The sequence below is a fragment of the Schistocerca gregaria genome, chromosome 10 (genome assembly GCF_023897955.1).
Source record: "Schistocerca gregaria isolate iqSchGreg1 chromosome 10, iqSchGreg1.2, whole genome shotgun sequence".
Classification (NCBI taxonomy): Eukaryota; Metazoa; Arthropoda; class Insecta; order Orthoptera; family Acrididae; genus Schistocerca; species Schistocerca gregaria.
Window position 1 is genome coordinate 190,642,883 of NC_064929.1, and position 23,448 is coordinate 190,666,330.

Here is a 23,448-nt window from a genome sequence, read left to right on the forward strand (position 1 = left end):
ATTTTCCGTCGCAGGTTTTCTAGAAAATACCCTGTGTTTTAGTTTGGGAACACCTGTGGTGAATCCATAGCGTTTCCTGCAAGTCACAGCCCGTCATCTTTAGTTTCTCAAGAAAATGCCTAATAGTGACTGTGGCGTCGTCGATCGGGCTGCCAAACTGACGTCAGAACCACGGAATACAAGCCCGGCTATCTGCTGAATGCGAATGCTAAATGACGAGGTGCCAATCAGTTTCAAAGAATTCGATAATTAATCAGCAGAGCCATTTCACAATCAGTGAGATATGAAATCGAGTTAGTCGCACGTGTCTCGATAAATAATCGAGATAAGCAAGCACATGCCAGGACTGTGCCACCTACCACCTGTTTAGGAATGTTCGCAGAAAGGCGATAACACAGCTTTCAAAGACTTACTTCGGCTCTCGGAAATGTTACAAAAGTGTTTGTAATAACATCTACACGTATATATTACTCGCAAGATGCATACAGTTGTGTGGCGGTGGCATTTCTGGTATCACTAACACTGACAGAAAAAATTCCAAACCAAGATGGAGTTGCGTGACATAAACGAGAGGAGGTTGAAAAAAGCTAAGCAGTTGCAAAGCCCTTGACTTGGGTTTCGATATTTCTAAAAATACAGTATTGGCCATTAAAATTGCTACACCACGAAGATGACATGCTACAGACGCGAAATTTAACCGCCAGGAATAAGATGCTGTGATATGCAAATGATTAGCTTTTCAGAGCATTCACACAAGATTGGCGACGGTGGTGACACCTACAACGTGCTGACATGAGGAAACCGATTTCTCATACACAAACAGCACTTGACCGGCGTTGCCTGGTCAAACGTTGTTGTGATGCCTCGTGTAACGAGGAGAAATACGTACCGTCACGTTTCCGACTTTGATAAAGGTCGGATTGTAGCCTATCGCGATTGCCGTTTATCGTATCGCGACATTGCTGCTCGCGTTGGTCGAGTTCTAAAGACTGTTAACAGAATATAGAATCGGTGGGTTCAGGAGGGTAATGCGGAACACCGTGCTGGATCCCAACAGCCTCGTATCGCTAGAAGTCGAGATGAGGCATCTTATCCACATGGCTGTAACGGATCGTGTAGCCACGTCTCGATTTCTGAGTCAACAGATGGGGACGTTTGCAAGACAACAACCATCTGGACGAACAGTTCGACGACGTTTGCAGCAGCATGGACTATCAGCTCGGAGACCATGTCTGCAGTTACCCTTGACGCTGCATCACGGACATGAGCGCCTGCGATGGTGTACTCAACGACGACCTGGTTGCACGAATGGTAAAACGTCATTTTTTCCGATGAATCGAGGTTCTGTGTACAGCATCATGATGGTCGCACCCGTGTTTAGCGACATCGCGGTGAACGCAGATTGCAAGCTAGTACCCGTATCGCCATACTGACGTATCACTCGGTGTGATGTAATGGTGTGCCATTGGTTACACTTCTCAGTCACCTCTTGCTCGCATTGACGGCACTTTGAACAGTTGACGTTACATTTCAGATGTGTTATGACCCGTGGCTCTACCCTTCATTCGATCCCTGCGAAACCCTACATTTCAGCAGGACAATGCGCGACCGCATGTAGCAGGTCCTGTACGGGCCTTTCTGGATACAGAAATTGTTCGACTGCTGCCCTGGCCAGCAGATTCTCCAGATCTCTCACCAACTGAAAACGTCTGGTCAATGGTGGCCGAGCAACTGGTTCGTCACAATACGCCAGTCTCTATTCTTGATGAACTGTGGTATCGTGTTGAAGCTGCATGGGCAGCTGTACCTCTACACGCCATCCAAGCCCTGTTTGACTCAATGCCCAGGCGTATCAAGGCCGTTACTACGGCCAGAGGTGGTTGTTCTGGGTTCTGATTTCTCAGGATCTATGCATCGAAATTGCGCGAAAATCTAATCACATGTCAGTTCTAGTATAACATATTTGTCCAATGAATACCCCTTTATCATCTGCATTTCTTCTTGGTGTAGCCAGTAGTGTACCTTCTTCAGAAGGAGTTGGCCTTCTTGGCTGATTTTTTTAGCCTGTTCAAATATATAGTTGCTGTTTAGCAACCATTTTTACGATTTTGAGATAAACGAGAGTTGGTAGTCTTGTTTCTACCTCTGGACGATGGCATCTGTTCAAATTTCGCGCCAGGTGAGGCGCTGCGACCACGCTGTCTGCGGCCCAGACACACTGGAGCTATGCTTGAAGTTATGGTTTGGAGTGCGATTTCGTATAATAGCAGGAGCACTCCCGTGGGTATTCCACGCACCTTGACTGCGGATTTGTACATTAATCTGGATAGTCAACATGGCGGCCACTGAGTGACGCGCGTTTCTTCGGCTCGCGAGTTTTTCCGCTCATTGAAGGTGTTACAGAGAAGTGCGGCAGTCCACAACGTGTGCATCTGACTAAACAAGTGTTACTTGCCGTGGTGTATTGTTCTCCATTGATTACCACAAGTGATAAGTGATAAGTGAGTGAAAAATGGGAAGAGCACGAGTAAGCGGCAGTAGGCGAGGCTACAGGGACGCAGGCAGCGCGGGCGCCCGGTCTCCGGCGGCAGGTGAGGCCCCGCTTCCCGACATCGGGGAGCTCGTCCGGTCTCAGGTGAGTGCGGCGCTGCACAGCAAAGACACGCTAGACGTTATCGTGCAATCCATCACGGACTCCGTGACGGCCGCGGTCTTGGACAAACTACAAGAGTCTGTCGGGCGCAACAGCACCGAAATCCAGTCTCTTAGAAAGTCCCTGGCCGCACAAGAGAAAAAAGCCGCCGACCTAGAGGCTAAACTGTCTGCTGCCACCGATGAAATTGAGCAGTATCAGCGAAGGAACAGCTTGCGCTTGTTCGGGGTAGCTGAAAACGATCGCGAAAACACCGACGACCTGGCCATTAGCCTCGTGCGTGAGAAACTTGGCGTGCAGATCGACGTGGGCGATATTGACAGAAGCCACCGTGTTGGGCGCAGGATACCAGGTGCCATGAAACCCAGGCCCATAATAATTAAATTTGTGTCTTACCGGAAAAGAGCTGAAGTGTTTGCTCAGAAAAGAAAACTCGCCAAGAGTGGGGTTACCCTGAGGGAAGATCTGACGCGCGAAAGACTAAAAGTTTTGAACGCTGCGATCACACAGTTTGGCCTTCAAAATGTATGGACCCAGGATGGCAGGATCGTAATCAAGACGGAAGGAGGGAGGAAAACGGTGACAAACATGTTCGAACTGAAAGACTGAGCGAAATCTCGCGAGACACAAAGTCTCATATTGTAATCTGTCTAATATAAGTTAATTTTTTTTATTCTTTCTTTTCATTTTTTTAGCTTAAATACTGCTCCGTTATTTCTATAAGTACCATAAGTACTCTATTTAAAATCAGTCAATTGTTTCACAAAAATATTGTTTCTTTATTTGTCTATTATAAGTGCTCATGTATATTCATATTGTCAGTCAAATGGGAATTAACATTCTCCATTAACAGGAATCTCCTTACAACCGCCTTTCTATATCTGTTATTTTCATCTTCGCCACTACCACTACTACTACTACTATCTTTTTCGTAACTACTACAGCCACTTTCCATCTTTCTTTTCACTCCCTTCTTCGATACTTCCAGCGTGTTTTTCACCTTTAGTCCACAGACGCTTGAGTCAGTCACGACCTGGGACACACCTGTAAATATGTCTTGCCCCGCGAAATCCAGCTTTTGTCCCTCTTCCGGCCAGCAGGTAAACGGAGCGCGTTCGGTCCTACAGGCGGCCACAATGGGACGGACCGGTTCCGGCGGCGGGCTCTTTGTGGCCCACGCGAACGCGCAGTCGCTAACGGCTCACTTCGACGAGTTCTGTGACCTGTTCTGCCAATCGCTGTTCCACATTATCCTCATCTCTGAAACTTGGTTGAAACCAAACATTTCTTCCGACGCTATCCGAATCGCTGGTTACTCTCTCCTAAGGGCAGATCGTGAAACACGACGCGGGGGTGGTGTGGGTGCCTATGTTCGCTCTGATCTGACACCTACTGTGCTATGCACATCGGATGCAAAGGGCGAAGGAGAAGCAGAGTTCTTGTTTTTCGAAATAAATACATCAAATCAGAAACTGATAATTGGAGTAATCTACAAACCTCCAAACGTCGGTGCCATGTCCTCCTTTCAGTCTGCCCTGTCCTCACTCGTGACACAGTATGAACACATAATCATTATGGGCGACACAAACATCGACTTACAGTTAAAATCTCCCTCTGCCGAAAAACTAAGGCGACTGTTCCACTCCAATGATATGAGTTTAACAGCGCTGGACCCAACTCATCACACGCCACACAGCCACACAATCATAGATATAATAGCAACAAAGCGACCAGATAAAATAATCCGCGCCAATCAGACATCCGCTCCTGGACTCTCTGCTCATGACGTGATATTTTTAAATTACTCAGTGCATACTACCAAAGAAAAATCTCACCTGGTAACCTACAGAAACTTAAAAAATGTTAACCATGACGCTCTTCAAAAGGATTTCTCAGACATCCCTTGGCATGATATAAGCGATGAACCGACTTTAGACGAAAAAATTCGGCAATTATGTCGCAAAATTATTGCACTGTATGATAAACATGCTCCTCAACGCACTGTTAAGGTAAAGAGAGCTCCCGCTCCGTGGCTCACCACTGAATTACGTCAGTTAATGAATAAACGTGATGCTGCACATAGGGCCTTCAAGCGTAACCCAACTCCCGAGGCGTACGATGCTTATAGGAAACTCCGAAACAGAACCAAGCAAAGCGTGAGGAATGCCAAAATCAGACATGCCCGCTCTGTCGTATGCGGCATATCAAAACCTGCTGCACTGTGGAAAAAGCTGCGCAGTTTCGGTATAGGGAAGCGAAGATCTGACGCTGTTTATCAAGCGTCTGCAGAAGAATTAAACGATTTCTTCTCAACAGCTGCAAACTGCCACGCAGCGACAAATTACCAGCCCCAAGATATCAATCTCTCGAGAGACAAGTTTTTCCTAAAACATGTCACTACCGGCACAGTACACAAGGCAATTATGAGAATCTCTTCCGAGGCAGTAGGAAATGATGGAGTGAGCATTGGCATGATTAAGAACGTCGTAGACAGTATTATTCCAGTTATCACAGACATCTTCAACCTGTCTCTTGTCAGTAGTACATATCCTACGGAGTGGAAGCAAAGTTTAATTAAGCCTATACCCAAGACTGACAACCCTAAGTCGCCAGGTGACTACAGGCCGATCAGCATACTACCTGCAATTTCTAAAGCCCTGGAGCACATCGTCCATGAACAACTGACGGATTACCTCAAAACTCATAACATCCATGACGAATATCAGTCAGGCTTTCGAAAGCACCATAGTACAGCAACCGCATTAATCAAAGTAACTGATGACATTAAACATGCTATGGACAGACGTGAAGCTACTATCCTAACACTGCTTGACTTTAGCAAGGCTTTTGACACAGTTGACTTCGATATATTACTAATTAAAATGAAACAGCTGAATTTCTCAAACAGCGAAATACAATGGTTCGACAGCTACCTCAAAAACAGAAGTCAACAAGTCATTTGTGGGTCGGAAAAGTCATCATGGAAAAGCGTGCGCTCTGGAGTTCCCCAAGGATCCGTCCTTGGTCCACTACTCTTCTCACTGTACATTACTGATATTTCTTCAGTGATTCACTCCTGCAACTACCATCTTTATGCCGACGACATCCAACTGTACATAAGTGCAAGCCCCAAGAACATTGCTGGCGCAGTAGCGAGTATGAACGCAGATCTTTGCTCTGTTTCTCGATGGGCACAGAACCTAGGTCTGAAACTAAACCCCAAGAAATCCCAGGTCATACTTATATCTCATCCAAAGTTAATCAGCCGGTACTTTCGCGAAACAGCCCCTCAAATACTCCTCCATGGTACCCAAATACCATAACAAAAAACAGTAAAAGACCTTGGAATAATCTTGGATGAACACCTAAACTGGGAAGAACAAACAGTCACAGCTTGCCGGAAATCGCTCTCCTCCCTACATGCAATTCAAAAATTTAGAAAAATATTTCCAACCCATGTTAAACAAAAATTAGTCCAAACACTAGTCTTGCCTAATCTTTACTACTGCGATGTAGTTCAACACGGCACAAATAGTGAAAATTCTAGATGCCTCGAGCTAGTGATGAATGCTTGCGTTAGATACGTGTGCAATATTCGGTTGTATGATCATATCAGTCCTTCATACTCCCAGCTAGGTTGGATACGCCCACATACGGCACGCGATCTCCACACGATGTGCTTACTTCATCGATTTCTTAGCCACTGGTGCCCCCAATACTTATCTTCTCACATTAAACACCTATCATCATTCCACAATCGCAACACCAGATCGGATACGTCTATCATCTTGGCTGTACCTTTACATAACACAAAATCTTTCTCCGTGTCATTCTCCATCTCAGCCATACGACTATGGAACGCGCTCCCCTGTGATCTGCGTCTTATCCAGAACTACTCAACATTCAAGAGGGAACTCAAAACATACATATTAGGGACGGTATAGCCACCATTCTTGTGCCCCTCCCATCTCTTTCTTTCTCCTCTCCATCACAGCTTCGAATTTTACCGTTCTATTTCTCTTCCTCTAACCTATCTACCTCTTATATATCTCATTCACCCCATTCTATCGTCTCATGTTTGTGCTCGATGAGAATAACTCACAAGCTGCAAGAACATAACGACAAAATTCCCAACTAACAATGTGACTGACATTCAGAAAAGAAAAGTATGTTTACTTTCATATACATAGTCATTATTATTATTATTATTATTACTATTATTATTACTATTATTATTATTATTATTACTATTATTATTATTATTGATTGTTATAATTATTTTTTATTGTTATAATTATCATTGTACTACTGTTATAATATCTATTTTTTTCTTTAACATCAATACTGCATAATAGGCTATATGTCCTTAATGTTAAGTAGAAACTGTAACTCGTTCAATCTGAGTATGCCTGGTTAGGTGTAAGAGAGGGCCTGAAGGCCCTAATCTTGCCAGGTAAAATAAATGCATAAATAATAAATAAATAAATAAATAATGTGACCTAATGTACTACTATTCATCAACAGCATTCTACAGGATGTTTCCAACAGGATAACGTTCGCCAACATACCGCTGTTGTAACCCACTGTGTTCTACACAATATAGACATGGTGCCTCGGCCAGCTAGACCACCATATCTGTCTACAAGCGAGCACATATGGGTCCAAATCAGATGACAACTCCAGCATCATCCACAACCGGCATTAACCGTCTCTGTATTGACAGAACAAGTGCAACAGGTATGGAACTCCATGTCACGAACTGACATCCGGAACCCGTACAATCTAACAGCATTCAAAATTTGCAATTGCTTTTCTCGCCTTTACATTAACCTGTGACCTTGCAATGTTAAGCACATAATAAATTATTTAGCCAAATGTTTTCCCGAAATTGTTTCCTGTTGTCGGATTTTTTTTTTTTTTCATCAGCGTTCCTTTCTCGAGTGGTATGTGGGAAGAGCTACTGTCTATGAACTTCCTTATGATATCTATTTTTTCTCATTTTCTCGTTGTGGTCACTTAGGAGTCAAATGTGGAGCGAACTGTGTGTTCTTCGTACATCCATATTTAAACTGGATGACGGTGGCCCATCAGCTGGTGCAATATTTATTAAAAATAAAACTTCTCCAGCTGTGCTTAAGATTTCATATTTATTTGGCTACTAGTGAGAACAATACGTGCTCCATATGGATGGCGGGCAGTCTGCCATCCATGTGGAGCACGTATTGGTCTCACCTCACACTTCCTGTACTCAGCCACACACAATCGATATCATCGAAGTGTACGGGCCTGAAGATGGCGTTGACGCAACGACGAAACTAGTAGCCAAATGAATATGAAATCTTAAGTACAGCTGGAGGAATTTCATTTTTAATAAAAAAAAACATGTGTTGTCCGACTCTTACTGTAACGTACATTCTCAGAGTTTCAATAGCGAACCTCTCTGTGGTCGACAACGCCTCTTTAGTAACGTCTCCGACTGCGGTTTGTTGAGCGTATCCGTAACGCTCTGGATCTTCTCTACTCAGGGTGAAAATTATTTAATCCGGCGATCACTGGGAGGCTGTACGGAACACCAAAACAAACATTTTTCTCTAATGTCATAATTACCTGCCAGTCCGCCTCAGTACCGTAGCGGTAGCGTTATTGCCTACCACGCAGGAGGTCCGGATGCGATTCCCGGCAGGGGACTGGGTGTTGTGTGTGTCCTTCAACATCATTTTCATCATCATTGACTAGCAAGTCGCCGATGTGGCGTCAACTAAAGAGGACTTGCTATACGGCGGCTGAACTCCCCCGCATGGGTTCACCCGGGCAACAGTGCCATACGATCATTTCATTTTCATTACCTGCCAGCATTTGTTAATCCGGTAGATGATTTAATCGCTCTCAGCACTTGTGAAACATGAGTTGGGGACGAATCGGACGATTGAAAGAAACATCCTTCCCGCACAACTGTTAATCCATTACACTTGCACCGCGTGCAGTCTAGATCTAGATGCTTATCCGCTCTGAGCACGGTTCGCAGTTGTACTTGGAACAGCGTCAAATACATCCTACATTTCTTCCCTTTGTGCTCTATATAGATTAAGCAATGTTCGAGCGTGAACGAGTCATCAACATCGACAGTCCGCATATTTTGAGTGATGTTAATCCACATACCATATTTACTCCCGCTCATCAGTTGCGGTTCTATGTGTATGCGTAGGCAGGTGTTGCTGGAAGCTGTTCAGTTGGGCCATATCTCCTACCTAGGCCATTACAACACACTTTCTGGACGGAGATTCCAACTCGGGACCTTTTCCTTTCGTAGCCAAGTGGTCTGCCGACAGAGCTTCTCCAGCATGACTCACGACCCGTCCTCACAGCTTTGCTTTCGACAATCGCTCATGTCCTGCCTTCCAAACTTTACAGTAGCTCTCCTGCTGTAAAGACGGGACGTGAGTCGTGCTTGGGTAGCTCATTCGGTAGAGCACTTACTAGCTAAAGGCAAAGGTCCCTAGTCCGGCACACAGTTTTAATCTCCGAGGAAGTTTCATATCGGCGCACATTCCGCTGCAGAGTGAAAGTTTCATTCTAGCCATTGTCACAGTTTCCTTCCCACGGCATTGCCAGAGTTACTGTATGACTCGCTATGGGACAGGGCCTGTGATTCCGGCATGACGGGGCGCCGACGCATTTCAGTTGTCCTTTGCGTCGATTCTTGAACCGCCTGTTCCCGGAAAAGTGGACTGGGAGCCTACTCGATTCACTGATTTAACACCCCTGAACTTTTTTTGTGTGACAAGAGATGCGCAACCTCTTATTTTATTTTATTTTTTTTTTTAATCAGAAGAGGATATCTGTAGCGATTAAGGACAATCCTGCAGTGTTTGACGTGTTAGCCTCTGCTTACAAGTCAGCGGAGGCACATTTGAACCTCTGCCTTAATGGAAGTATAATTGTGTTGTGTTAATGTGTGTGTGTGTGTGTGTGTGTGTGTGTGTGTGTGTGTGTGTGTGTGTGTTTTAGGGAGCGCCCAACGACGAAGTTACAAGCGCCCACACGAACTTACAAGAAACGAAAGTGGTTAAAACGAGGAAAATACGAGTAAACAGATACAAATTAATCCGAGACAGAACAACATTCACTTTCAACCAACCTCACCCATGATCAGCTGCACAGTCACACTACCTCACATCACTGGTTAACTACTTTGACGCTTCCAGAATGAGATTTTTCACTCTGCAGCGGAGTGTGAGCTGATATGAAACTTCCTGACAGATTAAAACTATGTTGGAAGGTAGGGGACAAGGTACTGGCGGAAGTAAAGCTGTGAGGAGGGGGCGTGATTCGTGCTTGGGTAGCTCAGTTGGTAGAGCTTGTAACATTACAGGACATATTGGGACATATTGAAGTATTCGATAGTGTAGACTTTTAGGGGATGTCGATACAGATATGCAAAATGTAAAGGGAAACTTTAGTGATGTTTAAATATTGTACTGTGTCAATATTAGGACATTTTGCACAGAAAGAACAAAAATAGAATTAATGTAAATATATATTAGTGTTAGTAACCTATTTTCATTCAATTTCGTAATTATATTTCATTTTGTAAAAGAAAGACTCACTGTTTGCTGTAGCTCTGATTAATTGTATAAATTATCAGTTTTGAGCTAAATTATCTCGTATAATATGGACAAGATACTTTTAAAAACTCACCAGCTAAAGAGAAAATCTGTAAATGAACGTTTAATGCACACTTCTGGAACTTTCTATCAGTTTTGAGCTAAATTATCTCGTATAATATGGACAAGATACTTTTAAAAACTCACCAGCTAAAGAGAAAATCTGTAAATGAACGTTTAATGCACACTTCTGGAACTTTCTATGGGGAAATTCTATATTATGATCGCAAAAATACGAAAACTTGTGAAAACTGTTTCATTACCTAATTTCGAAAGACGATTTGTATCAAGAAATATTGCTAAAAAGATTTATTTACGTTTTGAAACACGATTTAAATCATTTTACATATAAATAGTTGTTCTAAATCACTCAAGAAATATCCAGAACTAAATGTCAAGATATTTCTGGAAACATCGGTACAAATCTGGTGAAGGTTATCCAGAAGCTGGTAGAAAAATGTTATAAAATCTATTTGGAAATTATGCTTGTAAGAATTTATATGTACTGATCCTTTTACTTGCTTTAATCTGTGCTAAAGTTCTGTAATGTCTGATTTGGTTTTAAGTCGTGAATTGCTATCGTATTGTGAACGAAGCATTGTCAAAGACTCTCATTGTTTGGAAGGATATTAGTACACCTAGGAGTTGTCAGTTGCCAGTTCAGTTCGGATATGCAGTGCGGTTAGCCCTGAGAGTCAGTTGTGGAGTCTGTGAAGTCTGTCAGTTCTGTTTGTAAATAAACGTCTGTAATGAAGAATTACTTGTTGTCGTCAATATGAACTCAAGACATTTTGCACGAAGCAGACACCTCCTAATGCAACGTTTTAATTTGGTTGAGGGAGCTGGGATCGCTATAAGTGTAAACAAATTGAAGTGGAACGTTTTAATTTGGTGTTGAGGAGCTGAAATGTTTTAAGCTCTTGCCCGTGAAAGGCAAAGGTTCCGAGATCCAGTCTCGGTCCGGCACACAGTTCTAATCTGCCAGGAAGTTTCATACTTTGACGCTGTTCCAAGCACTAAAAATATACAAATGTTCTAAAACTATTAAGTACAACTAAGAAAAGAGGAGAACTAAAACAGATCCACAGAAGTATATGGTTGGCTCGTCACTTACCAAAAAGACGGATGAGCCAGCCACCCATTTTACACCTTCTCTGCTACTGCCATCATCAGTTATATTGCCGCCCAAATAGCAAACTCATCTGCTACTTTTCGTGTCCGGATTCCTAATGTAAACTCTTACCATCACGTGATCTGATTCAGTTACGATCAGTTAGCCTTGTTTTACTTTTATTGATGTCCATCTTATAACCTCTTTTCAGAACAATATCTTTTCCGAAAAAGCTGTCAACGCCGACAGAGCTAGTAGTTCCTCATCAACGAAACGTATTTTACCAGCAATTTCTATGGATGGTTACCACAGTTTATTAGGTTTCTGTTACTTGAGGTACTGTGCGTCTGATCCAGAGAGTTGATCAGTATGTTCATGACAGTACGCTATATAGAGTGCCACAATGAACGATGTATGTAGATGGCAATTACAGTTGATGAAACTACACAACTGGCCATTAAAGTTGCTACACCACGAAGATGTGCTACATACGCGAAATTTAACCGACAGGAAGAAGATGTTGTGATATGCAAATGATTAGCTTTTAAGAGCATTCACACAACGTTGGCGCCGGTGGCGACACCTACAACGTGCTGACATGAGGAAAGTTTCCAACAGATTTCTCATACACAAACAGCAGCTGACCGACGTTGCCTGGTCAAACGTTGTTGTGTGGCCTCGTGTAAGGAGAAATGCGTACCATCACGTTTCCGACTTTGACAAAGGTCGGATTGTAGCTTATCGCGATTGCCGTTTATCGTATCGGAACATTTGCTGCTCTCGTTGGTGGAGATCCAATGACTATTAGCCGAATATGGAATCGCTGGGTTCAGGAGGGTAATACGGAACGCCATGCTGGATTCCAACACCCTCGTATCACTAGCAGTCGAGATGGCAGGCATCTTATCCGCATGGCTGTAACGGATCGTGCAACCACGTCTCGATCCCTGAGTCAACAGATGGGGACGTTTGCAAGGCAACAACCATCTGCACGAACACTTCGACGACGTTTGCAGCAGCATGGACTATCAACTCGGGTGACCGTCACTGCGGTTACCCTTGACGCTGCATCACAGACAGGAGCGCCTGCGATGGTGTAGTCAACGGCGAATCTGGGTGGACGAATGGCACAACGTCATTTTTTCAGATGAATCCAGTTTCTGTTTACAGCATCACGATAGTCGCATCCGTGTTTGACGACATCGCGTTGAACGCACATTGGAAGCGTGTATTCGTCATCGCCATACTGGCGTATCACCCTGCGTGATGATATGGGGTGCCATTGGTTACACGTCTCGGGCACCTCTTGTTCGCATTGACGGCACTTTGAACAGTGGTCGCTACATTTCAGATGTGTTACGATCCTTGGCTCTACCCTTCAATCGTTCTCTGTGAAACCCTACATCTCAGCAGGATAATGCACGACCGCGTGTTGCAGACCCTGTACGGGCCTTTCTGGATACAGAAAATGTTCGACTGCTGCCCTGGCCAGCACATTCCCCAGATCTCCCACCAACTGAAAACGTCTGGTCAATGGTGGCCGAGCAACTGGCTCTTCACAATACGCCAGTCACTACTCTTGATGAACTGTGGTATCGTGTTGAAGCTGCATGGGCAGCTGTACCTGTACACGCCATCCAAGCTCTGTTTGACTCAATGCCCAGGCGTTTCTTTTTCTTTTTTTTTTTTTTTTGGTCATCAGTCTACTGACTGTTTTGATGCGGCCCGCCACGAATTCTTTTCCTGTGCTAACCTCTTCATCTCAGAGTAGCACTTGCAACCTACGTCCTCAATTATTTACTTGACGTATTCCAATCTCTGTCTGCTTTTACAGTTTTTGCCCTCCACAGCTCCCTCTAGTACCATGGAAGCCATTCCCTCATGTCTTAGCAGATGTCCTACCATCCTGTCCCTTCTCCTTATCAGTGTTTTCCACATATTCCTTTCCTCTCCGATTCTGCATAGAACCTCCTCATTCATTACCTTATCAGTCCACCTAATTATCAACATTCGTCTATAGCACCACATCTCAAATGCTTCGAATCTCTTCTATTCCGGTTTTCCCACAGTCCATGTTTCACTACCATAGAATGCTGTACTCCAGACGTACATCCTCAGAAATTTCTTCCTCAAATTAAGGCCGGTATTTGATATTAGTAGACTTCTCTTGGCCAGAAATGCCTTTTTTTGCCATAGCGAGTCTGCTTTTGATGTCCTCCTTGCTCCGTCCGTCATTGGTTATTTTACTGCCTAGGTAGCAGAATTCCTTAACTTCACTGACTTCTTGACCATCAATCCTGATGTTAAGTTTCTCGCTGTTCTCATTTCTACTACTTCTCATTACCTTCATCTTTCTCCGATTTACTCTCAAACCATACTGTGTACTCATTAGACTGTTCATTCCGTTCAGCAGATCATTTAATCCTTCTTCACTTTCTCTCAGGATAGCAATGTCATCAGCGAATCGTATCATTGATATCCTTTCACCTTGTATTTTAATTCCACTCCTTAACCTTTCTTTTATTTGCATCATTGCTTCCTCGATGTACAGATTGAAGAGTAGGGGCGAAAGGCTACAGCCTTGTCTTACTCCCTTCTTAATACGAGCACTTCGTTCTTGATCGTCCACTCTTATTATTCCCTCTTGGTTGTTGTACATATTGTATATGACCTATCTCTCCCTATAGCTTACCCCAACTTTTTTCAGAATATCGAAGAGTTTATACCATTTTATATTGTCTAACGCTTTTTCCAGGTCGACAAATCCTATGAACGTGTCTTGATTTTTCTTTAGCCTTGCTTCCATTATTAGCCGTAACGCCAGAATTGCGTCTCTCGTGCCTTTACTTTTCCTAAAGCCAAACTGGTCGTCACCTAGCGCATTCTCAATTTTCTTTTCCATTCTTCTGTATATTATTCTTGTAAGCAGCTTCGATGCATGAGCTGTCAAGCTGATTGTGCGATAATTCTCGCACTTGTCAGCTCTTGCCGTCTTCGGAATTGTGTGGATGATGCTTTTCCGAAAGTCAGATGGTATGTCGCCAGACTCATACATTCTACACACCAACGTGAATAGTCGTTTTGTTGCCACTTCCCCTAATGATTTTAGAAATTTGATGGAATGTTATCTATCCCTTCTGCCTTATTTGACCGTAAGTCCTCCAAAGCTCTTTTAAATTCCGATTCTAATACTGGATCCCCTATCTCTTCTAAATCGACTCCTGTTTCTTCTTCTATCACATCAGACAAATCTTCACCCTCATAGAGACTTTCAATGTATTCTTTCCACCTATCTGCCCTCTCCTCTGCATTTAACAGTGGAATCCCCGGTGCACTCTCAATATTACAACCGTTGCTATTAATGTCACCAAAGGTTGCTTTGACTTTCCTGTATGCTGAGTCTGTCCTTCCGACAATCATATTTTTTTCGATGTCTTCACATTCTTCCTGCAGCCATTTCGTCTTAGCTTCCCTGCACTTCCTATTTATTTCATTCCTCAGCGACTTGTATTTCTGTATTCCTGATTTTCCAGGAACATGTTTGTACTTCCTCCTTTCATCAATCAACTGAAGTATTTCTTCTTTTACCCATGGTTTCTTCGCAGCTACCTTCTTTGTACCTATGTTTTCCTTCCCAACTTCTGTGAAGACCCTTTTTAGAGATGTCCATTCCTCTTCAACTGTAATGCCTACTGCTCTATTCCTTATTGCTGTATCTATAGCGTTAGAGAACTTCAAACGTATCTCGTCATTCCTTAGTACTTCCGTATTCCACTTCTTTGCGTATTGATTCTTCCTGACTAATGTCTTGAACTTGAGCCTACTCTTCATCACTACTACACTCCTGGAAATGGAAAAAAGAACACATTGACACCGGTGTGTCAGACCCTCCATACTTGTTCCGAACACTGCGAGAGGGCTGTACAAGCAATGATCACACGCACGGCACAGCGGACACACCATGAACCGCGGTGTTGGCCGTCGAATGGCGCTAGCTGCGCAGCATTTGTGCACCGCCGCCATCAGTGTCAGCCAGTTTGCCGTGGCATACGGAGCTCCATCGCAGTCTTTAACACTGGTAGCATGCAGCGACAGCGTGGACGTGAACCGTATGTGCAGTTGACGGACTTTGAGCGAGGGCGTATAGTGGGCATGCGGGAGGCCGGGTGGACGTACTGCCGAATTGCTCAACACGTGGGGCGTGAGGTCTCCACAGTACATCGATGTTGTCGCCAGTGGTCAGCGGAAGGTGCACGTGCCCGTCGACCTGGGAACGGACCGCAGCGACGCACGCATGCACGCCAAGACCGTAGGATCCTACGCAGTGCCGTAGGGGACCGCACCGCCACTTCCCAGCAAATTAGGGACACTGTTGCTCCTGGGGTATCGGCAAGGAGCATTCGCAACCGTCTCCATGAAGCTGGGCTACGGTCCCACACACCGTTAGGCCGTCTTCCGCTCACGCCCCAACATCGTGCAGCCCGCCTCCAGTGGTGTCGCGACAGGCGTGAATGGAGGGACGAATGGAGACGTGTCGTCTTCAGCGATGAGAGTCGCTTCTGCCTTGGTGCCAATGATGGTCGTATGCGTGTTTGGCGCCGTGCAGGTGAGCGCCACAATCAGGACTGCATACGACCGAGGCACACAGGGCCAACACCCGGCATCATGGTGTGGGGAGCGATCTCCTACACTGGCCGTACACCTCTGGTGATCGTCGAGGGGACACTGAATAGTGCACGGTACATCCAAACCGTCATCGAACCCATCGTTCTACCATTCCTAGACCGGCAAGGGAACTTGTTGTTCCAACAGGACAATGCACGTCCGCATGTATCCCGTGCCACCCAACGTGCTCTAGAAGATGTAAGTCAACTACCCTGGCCAGCAAGATCTCCGGATCTGTCCCCCATTGAGCATGTTTGGGACTGGATGAAGCGTCGTCTCACACAGTCTGCACGTCCAGCACGAACGCTGGTCCAACTGAGGCGCCAGGTGGAAATGGCATGGCAAGCCGTTCCACAGGACTACATCCAGCATCTCTACGATCGTCTCCATGGGAGAATAGCAGCCTGCATTGCTGTAAAAGGTGGATATACACTGTACTAGTGCCGACATTGTGCATGCTCTGTTGCCTGTGTCTATGTGCCTGTGGTTCTGTCAGTGTGATCATGTGATGTATCTGACCCCAGGAATGTGTCAATAAAGTTTCCCCTTCCTGAGACAATGAATTCACGGTGTTCTTATTTCAATTTCCAGGAGTGTATATTGTGATCTGAGTCTATATCTGCTCCTGGGTACGCTTTAAATCCAGTATCTGATTTCGGAATCTCTGTCTGATAATGAAGTAATCTAATTGAAATCTTCCCGTATCTCCCGGCCTTTTCCAAGTATACATCCTCCTCTTGTGATTCTTGAACAGGGTATTCGCTATTACTAGCTGAAACTTGTTGCAGAACTCAATTGGTGTTTCTCCTCTTTAATTCCTTGTCCCAAGCCCATATTCTCCTCTAACCTTTTCTTCTACTCCTTCCTCTACAACTGCATTCCAGTCGCCCATGACTATTAGATTTTCGTCCCCCTTTACATACTGCATTACCCTTTCAATATCCTCATACACTTTCTCTATCTGTTCATCTTCAGCTTGCGACGTCGGCATCTATACCTGTACTATCGTTGTCGGTGTTGGTCTGCTGTCGATTCTGATTAGAACAACCCGGTCACTGTTCACAGTAACACACCGTCTGCCCTACCTTCCTATTCATAACGAATCCCACACCTGTTATACCATTTTCCGCTGCTGTTGATATTACCCGATACTCATCTGACCAGAAATACTTGTCTTCATTCCACTTCACTTCACTGACCCCTACTATATCTAGATTGAGCCTTTGCATTTCCGTTTTCAGACTTTCTAGTTTCCCTATCACGTTCAAGTAGTTATATTCTTCTTTAACTCTGAGGCTATTTTTCCTGTCTAACATACCTTGGACGCCAATAATTTTGTCATTGCTGGCTCTCCCACGAATATCGATAAATGTGAGGGTGTGTCGTCTGCTCCAGGAGCAATGTTCCGATTTAGGTCCTTCAGTGTTCTGTCAAATTCTTCTCACAGTTACATACCTCTTATTCATCCTCGTCTACTTCCTCTTCCGTTTCCATAAAACTGTCCTTCGAATAGTGCCAGGTTCTTTGGCACTGTTATGAATATTATCTTACATTTATCCACATTTATAGAGAATTACCTTTCATTACACCAGGTAGAACTGATTGCAATTGTTGTCCATGTATTTCTGTATTTCCTTATGTAATGCCACTTCCTCGGACGAGAAATGAAAATCAAAAATTAGCTCCAAAATTCCCAAAGATTTTCCGAAAACAAGTTCCAAATTCCATGAAAAATGAACAAGCAAACAAATTTCCAGTTAACACTATTATTTGGATGTTAAGCAGCAATTGAATGAAAAATCTAATACTTTGTAATATATTAAGATACGAAAGAAAGATAGGATTCCAGTAAAATAAAACTCAAAATTCAAAATTATAGTAAATCGCAAAATTATTATAATTAAAATTCGCAAAGTAGAACCAACGTTCCCAAAGAATACTCCGTGTGAGTACTCTTTGAGATTCGTGAGTAATGGCTAAGGATAATTCAATCCATTGTCACTACGTTACGAGAGTTAGCCGAAGCAGGTCATACTTTTGAATGCTCGTATATGTAGACGTAATTAGATGGTTTTTTCAGAATTGATTATTGCGATCTACTATGATGCAGCAAAATGATACTTTGACTTCAAATATTACGTTATTTACAATTCAGATAGAGGACTTGCATATATTAGACGGAAGTGACTTTTCATTAGATAACCTGAAGTTAACACTGTTTAGGAAGTGAACAGAGATAGACAATTTCATTCACAATAACTAATGGGCTATGGAACTTGGCGATGGTTACGAAGCATATAATTTATAATTCTCCTCAACAACTGGGAAAGCTTTTTCCTCACGGCTCTGTTAGGAAGTGAGTAATATTGTGTAATAAACCAGCATATCGTGTCAAATCACTTATTTATCATTCAAGTTTTATAATATTATTTATAGAGATAACGTGCTGCGATACTATTTGACTGAAGCCCTCAGCGCTTATATAGAAACTCCTTGACGTTAGGAATTAATAACAATGTTACGACTGATTATAGATTTGAGATTACAACCAGTCTATAGGGCCTTTGGTGTCGCTGGAACTAATTTGAACTTATCATTAATATTTAAACAGCAACTGATAAATCATCGATTACAAACGATTTAATTACGACATATGGTGAAGTAAATATCTCGCAGAAGTCGCGAATTCAGTTCATCAATGTTCTGTTTGTACCGTCGATACCGATACATAAGAAATAATAATCTCATTGCTCTACCACTGAGTGTTAGCCAAGACCGAAGATTCGAAGGACGTTACACTTAGAATCGTTAAACTGCTATCACTTGACGTCCTTGGATTTCCACTGATATTATCACATCGACTGCATTCATCCCATTACAGTGAATTCAAACTCAATCAGGCTGACAAAAGGGGATTTGAGTCCCCGTATGAGGGCGAAGTGTTTCATCCGCTAGATTCGGTAAGCCTCGGCTTGCATCACGCATGTTTTACACTTAATGGATGAAACGCACAGACAGACAGCGGTCCCGCGCGCTGAGACTGAGGGGGGGGGGGGGGGGGGAATCTCCCTTGTCGCATTAGGGCTGTTGAGACCCTTCGTGTGGTGCTGGAGTGGTGTTTAACGGCTGGTTGGCGGCCCTGAATGGGGATGAGCAAAACCGGGGGTGGGTGGTGCGAATTAGCAGAGTGTGCGCGTGAAAATCCCAATTGGGCACGGCTGCCCAGGTGTTTGGGGAGCTCATTGTCCCAGCTGGGTTAGCGCTATTAGGAGGTGTCACGCCGTGGGAGCACAACAGGTGTGTGTGTGTGTGTGTGGGGGGGGGGGGGGGCAATTAAGGCCAGACGGCACCCTCTTAATGGGTCCTCCATTTGTTTCCAGTTAATAGGAAGCCGCACGCAAACGGTAGACAGCGCGGGATTAGTAGCACGTGCTGTAATATCGTTACCTCATGTTTATGCGACTCCTAGCTGCCTGATATGGTAGTCCCCCATCTGGACGCTCAAGTCAGTACATGAGAGAGTGATTTTTATCATCGACGAGGGAGCATGGTAGAGATATTTCACCTACAGTTAGTCTATATAACGAGTGTCCCTTCCAAAATCGTTTCTCTAAATTTTCGTCAGATATTTTCAATCTATCGCCATAAAAGTTTTCTGGGTACGGTACCGCGTCATAACGTAAAAAAAAACTACTGTTGCTGTAGAAAAACCAAAGTTTCGGCCACGATTGCAGCGACCTTCTTCTGGGTCTAGTGGTGCGTTCTAGCTACGCAGTGTCTTTTATATTTTGTTCTTGAATGAGATTTTCACTCTGCAGCGGAGTGTGCGCTGATATGAAGTGTTTCATGATTTTGGAGCTGGCAGATTAAAACTGTGTGCCCGACCGAGATTCGAACTCGGGACCTTTGCCTTTCTCGGGCCAGTGCTCTACCATCTGGTAAACAGCAGTCAACTTCTCATTCGACGGTGACCACCAATCATGGTACACAAGACCCAATAGACAACAGAGGTTACGTTCCCCCTCCACCAGAATAACCTATTAAAATAAAGTTCCCTCTCCTTCTTCTTTAAGTGGCCAATTAAACTAACTAGCTTTTTAAAATTATGACTTAATGGCATGCGCAGTGAACAGTAACAAGAAAATATAAAGGACACTGCATAGCTAGAACGCACCAGAAGAACGCCGCTGCAACCCTGACCGAAAAGTTGATTTTTCTCCAGCAGCAGTAGTTTTTTTTTTCTTCTTCTGTTTTTTACATTATGACGCGGTACCATACGCAGAAAACTTTTATGTTGACTGACTCTGGCCGCGGAAGCCTACGTAATTATATTTTCAATCTACTATTTGCAATGAGTGTATGGAGTCATCAAAAAAAAAAAAAAAAAAAACTGCTCATGGTGTCTTTCATGTGGGCGAAATGCGTGGGTTTTTTTCTGATACATACAAAATGATTTTTGAAGCTGAATTTTACGTAATCACTCGATAGAGCGTCCCCAAGTTACTCTAGTGAAATATTCGTTTTATCGATATGTATTAACAGGGACAGTAACACAAGAAGAATACCCGGTACGCCAGCAGTGGCTGAGCAGCACTGCTGCAGTCAGCGTGGTGTAGTTTCCGTTCTGTCCCGAACACTGACATGAATGAAGTATATCTAGTAGTGGCCAAAGGAAACAATTAACAGGCCACAAAGTAGAGAGACACCATGGATGGACTGGGTGATCAAAAAGTCAGTATAAATTTGAAAACTTAATAAACCACGGAATAATGTAGAAAGAGAGGTAAAAATTGACACAGATGCTTAGAATGACATGGGGTTTTTATTAGGAAAAAAAAAGTTCACATAATGTCCGACAGATGGCGCTGGACAGCAAAACGTCAGTGACTGCGCATGACAATCGTGTATAAAAGGAGCTGTAATGAGAGAGAGAATCAGATGCGCCAGCAGTCGCAGTATGTTGACGTAAACTCAAAAAGCGCTTTTAGTGAAGCTGTATTATCAAAATGGGGAATGTGCTAGTTCAGCGTTACGATCCTATCGCCATAGGAAGGGGATTCGAACGGGTAAAGGTCCGTTGACAAATGCAGCTGTGGCGAGAATGATTTCGAAGTTCGAAGCCACGGGTTGTCTATACCATAGACCCCGTAGTGGCCCTCCGAGCACAAGGCGTAATGCTGCTGAGACTGTTGAGGAGGAAATGGAGATTGTGGCGGGTTAGTCTATGAACGGGGAAGTCAGCGCTCGTGCAGTCGCACGTCGCACCGGTGTTCCATACACTACTGTTTGGTTGGCACTAAGGTATACACTCCGATGCTATCCGTAGAAAATCCATCAGCATCATGAACTGTTACCTGGCGACTTAGTGAAGCGGAGGGCATTTGCGGTGTGGTCGTTTCAAAAGATGGCGGAAGATGATGATTGGTTGAGTAACGTGTTGTGGACCGACGAAGCTCATTTCACCTTCCGAAGGTCTGTCAACGGCCACAACTGCAGAATTTGGGCTACCGAAAATCCTAGAACTGTCGTGGAAACTCCATTGCAAGACGAGAAAGTCACGGTATGGGTTGGATTTACCACATCTACCGTTATCGGGCCTTTTTTATTCGAGGAAATGCGTGATTCTGGTTTGTAACTGCTACCGTGACGGGTGAGAGGTACACCGATATGTTACAGAATCATCCCCAGCCTGGTTGATAAACACCTGCTGGAACGTACGATGTTTATGCAGGATGGCGCTCCACCCCATATTGCTAGACGCGTGAAAGATCTCTGTGCGCGTCGTTTGGTGATGATCGTGTGCTCAGCCGCCACTTTTGTCACGTTGCCCTCCCAGGTCCCCAGACCTCAGTTCGTGCGATTATTGGCTTTGGGGTTACCTGAAGTCGCAAGTGTATCGTGATCGACCGACATCTCTATGGATGCTGAAAGACAACATCCGACGCCAATGTCTCACCATAACTCCGGACATGCTTTACAGTGCTGTTCACATTATTCTTCGACTATAGCTATTGTTGAGGAATGATGGTGGACATATTGAGCATTTCCTGTAAAGAACATCATCTTAGCTTTGTCTTACTTTATTATGCTAATGATTGCTATTCTGATCAGAGGAAGCGCCATCTGTCGGACATTTTTTGAACCTTTTTATTTTTTTGGTTCTAATAAAACCCCATGCCATTCCAAGCATGTGTGTAAATTTGTACCTCTCTAGCCATATTATTCCGTGATTTATTCAGTTTTCAAATTTGTACTGACTTTTTGATCACCCTGTATAATATGGAAAGGTGGCTCTACAGACATACATCCTGCATTGCGTAGAAGCTGGTGCCGCCATATTAGTAGCCGCTGAACATCAGCAGACTGCTGTTTACATAATAAATATTGTTATTAATTTCTCTTGAGTGCACGCAAAACTTACTTTAAATAGTACTCGTAAGAATTACAGTGATTTCGTGAATAACATAGTGTCAGAAAGACATTTTCAGACTTTTTGTGGTGTTGAAGGCATATCCGAGCCACTAATAGGACGCATTTGGACTCGTTAATGTAAATTTCATTTTGTTACACATTTAGAATACCCAAGGAGCCAAACATGTGATGTGTAAGGCTGCTTTCGTAGCCCAGTACTTTCTTTAATACTAGAATGAAAAAACTGCTATTCCTTCTGTGTACTCTTACCGAAAGTGCTGAGGACGTATGTTGCTATCTCTGGACGGTTTACAGTATTTCCTTCTCATAGCTTTCAACTAGAGCACTCGTCAGTTGTACTGATAGGAAATCTAGAATCAAATTACAGGAGTAAAACCACTGCAATGACAGTAACCAGCGCAACTATAATTGTTGAATATAAAAAATATGACTTGAAATTGTCCGCTTACGAATGAAATGTGAGTCATTTACACTTTAGACTATAATGAGAACGACTGTTGCATCTTTACGTGATACAAGCTTTTCATCAAAAAACTTCCGCCAGAAACTAATTTTTGGGGTTACTAACATGGGAGACGTGAGCTTGAAGTTTGTGACATGAGAATTTATTTTTTCGCTACCCGATTTCAACTCTTTTAGGCGCTGATTTAATTTTTTTCTCTCGGCAGCGCAGAGTGTGTTCATATAATCTCTCTCTCTCTTGTTCCAGCTGCGCTAGGAAACAGACGTACCTATATGATCGTCAGTGGTTACATGAATTAATTGGTTTCCATACAGTACTGTGAAGTCGGCAATGGATAGCAGATTCTGTATAATCATTAACGTTTTCACTACGAGTGAGCAATTTTTTGATTAAACATGGAAAGGTAAATTAGAAGGTCTAATTTTTTTCATTATAGCCATTAGTGAACGTCCTTTACTGA